This window comes from Erithacus rubecula, assembly GCF_903797595.1.
Source record: "Erithacus rubecula genome assembly, chromosome: 3".
Classification (NCBI taxonomy): Eukaryota; Metazoa; Chordata; class Aves; order Passeriformes; family Muscicapidae; genus Erithacus; species Erithacus rubecula.
Genome location: NC_136689.1, coordinates 98,469,760 through 98,474,961, shown reverse-complemented (window position 1 = coordinate 98,474,961; position 5,202 = coordinate 98,469,760).

Below are 5,202 nucleotides of genomic sequence, written 5' to 3'. Positions count from 1 at the left end.
AAAAAAAAAAAAAAAATTTAAAAAAAAAAAAAAAAATTAAAAAAAAAAAAAAAAGCAAGCACCAGATGTACCAGTTTGATTCCATAGATGTCAATGAACATTTTTCTGTGAATCAAGGAATTCAGCAAAATACAGTCCTCACAGCCTCCCACTGGGAATAGGGAGCTGCTTACCTTCATTGGCAGACCAGAGTTCCTGTGGCAGGAAAGCCTCACAAACCCATGGCAATAGCTACAGGGTGTTCTGCATCCCCAAAATGGTTTAAAAATGTATCTGAGCGCTTCCTTCTCCTGCTTACTTCCCTCCAGTTCTCCCCAGAGTCCCTGCACACGTAGAAATTAATCCAGTTTCCAAGAAGATGTAGAAAGCTCCTCACTCCTGCCTGAAGAAAGGCATGGATTACAAGTGTAAAGGTGTTCTCTATGTGCAAGATGTGTCAAAGGAAAATCTACTCAGAAGTGAAAGTGATCAGAATGCAGCCAATTAACCCTCACACTAATGGTGCTAGTAAGAAAGCCCCTCCCTCACATAAAATCCTTTTATTGTCTTTGTTAAAATTTAAATGCAAAATCAAGAGGCCAAGCTCAGTGGTAAAATCAAAGAGATCTGCTTAAAAATGATAATACAATAAAGAATTTTCAAAGTTGTTTACAGTAGGACTTTTCCTGATTTTTATTTGCTTTCTTCTTGGATTTAGTCATACTCAATTTGACATATTGACACTGGATGATAAATATCCCACATATGTAAGGAATTTCTCAAAAATAAGACTAATATGGATGAAATAATTCTAGTCTCAAATTAAAAGGGGAAAAATATACTAAGGAACTAAAGCAGGGTGTGATAACACTCAAAATCACTATTTTTCAAATCTCAAAATGGGTTCTTGGCCTAGGAAAAAGTTTCTTTCAGTTCACTCACACAGTAATTAAAATATTCAAGCCTAGAAAGGAACAAACATTAAAAAGGAGGTTTCTTGCTCAGAATACAAGCTGTTCAGAGAGTACATACAAAACTCACATGGGAATCAGTTGATCACTGAACTGCAAGGGAAAAATATTCTAAGTTGATAAAGTTTCTGAAAACAGGAAAGAAAAAGTAATTGTTTCTTTTTGGGAAAAAAATATAGAAGAGGAAATAAAAGTTGCAGATAGATATCTTTTCACAAGCTAATGTGGTAAAAAGAGGACAATGAAGCTAACAAAATCACTGACTTAAATATATTTGATATGAGATTGTCTTAGGACATTAATTTGGGAGGGAGAATCTGCATTCTGCTATGTACCTTGAAGAATATCTATAAAATTTTGAGCTCTCTGGGAAAGAAAGATGTTGGCTATACCCCTGTGCTTAGCATTTCTTCCAGTGTAGGAAGAACAATATGTACTACGTACTATAGCAGAAGCCTTTGAAATCCCACTTTTGGACCACACTAGCATCTTAAGCTTCCAATTCCTGTCGTGTTCATTTTGACTGCAATTGTCTTAAAAATCCTTTTGCCACCCTTTTCAAAACAGCATATTCCAAGCAGTTTACAAAGGAAATCCTTGAGACTTAACACGAGATAACCATCTGAAATTTTTCCAATCAGTCTCAAAGAGTACACAACCAAAAATACCAAGGCCTCAGTTTCCCACCCACAGTGTGGATATAACAGTATCCCTTTAGATGTGTACTGAAAAGATAAATAAATTATAATAGTAACACAGCTCAGATGTGATGGCATAGGTATCACAGGAAAAGAAAGATTGATTAAAGAGACATTCAAATTAACCATACTGTGGTAGTCAATTGAGCAGCAAGAGTTCCTTCCACTGGAACAGTGGCCAGCCAGTCAATATTCCATCAATATCCTTTAAGCTTAGAGAGACTGGGTATGAAAGCCAGAAAGATCTATCTAAACAGCCCTGCTCTGCCCCCTCTCTCTCCAAAGGAATACTTCATGTATTTTCTTTTAAATAATTCTCTTGAAATAAATTCCACCTGAATCAAATCTAGAAGAGCACAAGATATAGCAGAAGGCAAAAAAAACCTGCATGAAAGGAAGAGTTTAGGCTGGGGCATGACAGGTGACATACAGGGGACATATTCTAAAGGCTGTACAGTGGAAACTCAATGTACAGACACAAAGTGACATCTCCAAACAGCTCCCCACATTGAAGCAAGCCTTCCTTCACATTTCTAAACAAAAACACATGTATTGGCTGCCCTAAGAGTGTCTAGGATGCAGAGGAGGGATGGAAATTTTAGGTACAGCTTGCCCTAGCAGCAGAGCTGAATCATGTATTAAAATAGCTCTTTTTTCCATACATAAGCTTATTAATAAAATGAGAGGTTTGGGGACCTTTTTTTCCTTTTTGCTTCTTTGCTTTTCAAGAGAATAGAAGCTGTTTTTCTATTTCATCCCTGCTGCTGTAGCAACCCTGTGAGTTCTGCTCCAACCTTTTTTCTGCTGGCCAATACCAATTTAATTTGTAATGAAAACATGGCAACTCAGACTACACTACCTACAAGCACATCGATTACTTTTCACCAAACAATTACAAGGAAATCAAAATCCCATCTCTTTCTCTGTTTTATGAGCTAGTTTTTGATTGGGGTTTTTTTTCCCATGTTCATCTTTTATTTGTGTTTATAAATGAGTTAAAGTGCAGGCCATAAAAGTTGTACAGCATCACCAAAACTTTTTGTATATTAATATCAATATATTCTTATGTATGTATGTAATAGTATATTCTTAGGTGTGTATGTTGCTAGGATTCTACTGATGCACATACACTTAATACCTCATTTTACAGGCTCCTATGTAAGGAAAGTATATGAACCAATATAAATCTCTTTATAAAACTAAGAGCAGTTACATAGTGAATGGTAACAGATGCTGAAGGAAAGCTCTGGATGCCAGGAAGTAGCTAACATATAAAATACATGCATGCTTACCAAGATGACCCCACCAAATAGCCAAAGACATAAAAGAGAACACTGGCAATGGCTGGAAACAGACTGGAGGCACAAAGCAATTCACTTCATGTTTGCAGGTTCTCCACAGCTGTGGACTATCAGGAAAAAGCTCTTCTGCTGAACAAATGATGCAAACTACTGGTATTCACAGTTCAGTTCATTTAAGGAAGGACTGAAAATTTTAATGTTGCTGAATATCTTGTGTGCAGGCACAGGAACAGGTGGTCAGAATTGCTTTGCTTGAATTACCTTGTTTGGAAGTGAATTGATAGTACACAAAATATTGAGTGGAACTGAAGCTACTCTAATGACTAATAATGAATAATGTGCAGGAACAGTCTGAAGTCTAAAACAAACCTAGTGACCTGCACCCTTTAGGAAGAGCAGAGCAGTCTTGAGGATCTATCCAAGTCAGAGATTTGGAAGAACATTATAATTCTAGATAATTCACCTAAAGGATAAAAAAAGTCCAACTCAAACCAAAAAGGTTATCTTATGATGCTGTACTTGCTAGATTAATTCACTCTCAGTGATTAATTACCCCTTCAAATACCTATTTAAAGCATTACAAATAAAGGAGAGGGTGGGCTGAAGGCAATGCTCAAAAAGTGTTTGGATTGATATGTTTTTTGTTTGTTTTAAGGTTTAGACCATTCTACTTGCTTGAAGAACTGCCAGTTTTTCTAGTACTGAAAATTAGTGGCATTTAAGAAAAATGTTAAATTGGTTCTAGTTCTCCTTTAGTTTGTGGATTTTTAAAATTTGCTTATTTGGGTTTTTTTTTCTGTTTGTTTGTTTGTTGTTCTTGGAAAATTAGCATCACTATCAAATTGCCTCACTTGGTCAAGAAAATGAGCTGTTGAGAAAGTCATTCCTGTATGGCAATGGGTTCCTAAATGTACCCCAAATTTCACATTCCCTTGACAAATTTTCTTAGGTTACAAATGGTAGTGAGAATCTAGTAAATGGGACCAAACATCCTCATATCTCCACCAGCTTTGGCTGTGCCTCTCAGGTTCATAATACTACATCTGACATGTAGATTTCAGCTTCTCTCATGAATCCCTCCTGTGTCTGGAAGAGAAGCTGTGGATGCCCCAGCCCTGCAAGTGCTCGAGGCCAAGTTAGATGGAACTCTGAGTAACTGGTCTAGTGAAAGTTGTTCCTGCCCATATTAGTGAGATTGGAATTAGATGAACTTGAAGGTTCCTCCCAACCCAGGCCATTCTACGATTCTGCACCCTTTACTGCCAGCTGTGTCTGAAATATCTGTATTCTCTGAACTCTGGGTCCTCAGAGCTTGGAGAGATAGACATTTCCTCAAGAACTACAATGAGCAACACTCATCCTGTCATTTTTCCCCTCATGAGTTATTACACTACTTCCTATACAGCCATATTTTCCTCTGCTTGGAATTTGAACAACTGAGCTGGCACAGGTGGTTGTTACAAAAAGGTCAGTGCCCAGGAGCAAGCCAGGTTCAGAAATCCATCCCTGGATGACCCACACACACAGCATCCACTCAGGGCTGAGGTCTGCTTGACTACCTGAAGGTAAATTTAGGTGGGACAAAATTAGACAGTCACAAAAATCGGTAATTACAGAACTGGTCATGTAGGCAAGGTCCAGAGTGGGTCCAGCCTCCTGCCCAAGCAGGATCCTGGAGCACAGCGCACAGGACTGTGTCCAGAGGGACTGTCTCTGCGAGGGAGACTCGCATCCCTCTGGGCAACCTGTTCCACGGCACGATCACGGCACAGTGAAAAAGTTCTTCCTCATGTTCAGTGGAACTTTCTGTGCACCCCCTTCCCTCTCTGCCTCTTGTCCTATTTCTCGACACCACGGAGAAAAGCCTGATGTTCTTCGGACCCCTCCCGAGATATTTACACACCCTCCCAGTCGTCTCTTCCTGAGGCTCAACAAGCCCACCTCCCTCGGCATTTCCTCGTAAGAGCAGAGCTCCAATCCGCCAACGAGGACGGAGACCCCGCCGTCCCGGCAGAGGCAGCTCCCACTGACCGAAGCACGATCTGGCCGGGCAGGGGAGCGCACCCCGGCCAGACCAGGAGCGGACGGGGGCAGGCTGAGCACCCGGGGCTGCTCTCCCCACACTCTTATCTGGGCACCCAGCGTTCGGCCGGGCCGGGGCGGAGCTGCTCGGGCGGGCGCTCCCGCCCCCGGCACTGCGGCGCGGCCCGGCCGCGGCTCCGGCGCGGCAGAGGGCGCTGCGCGGGCGGACGC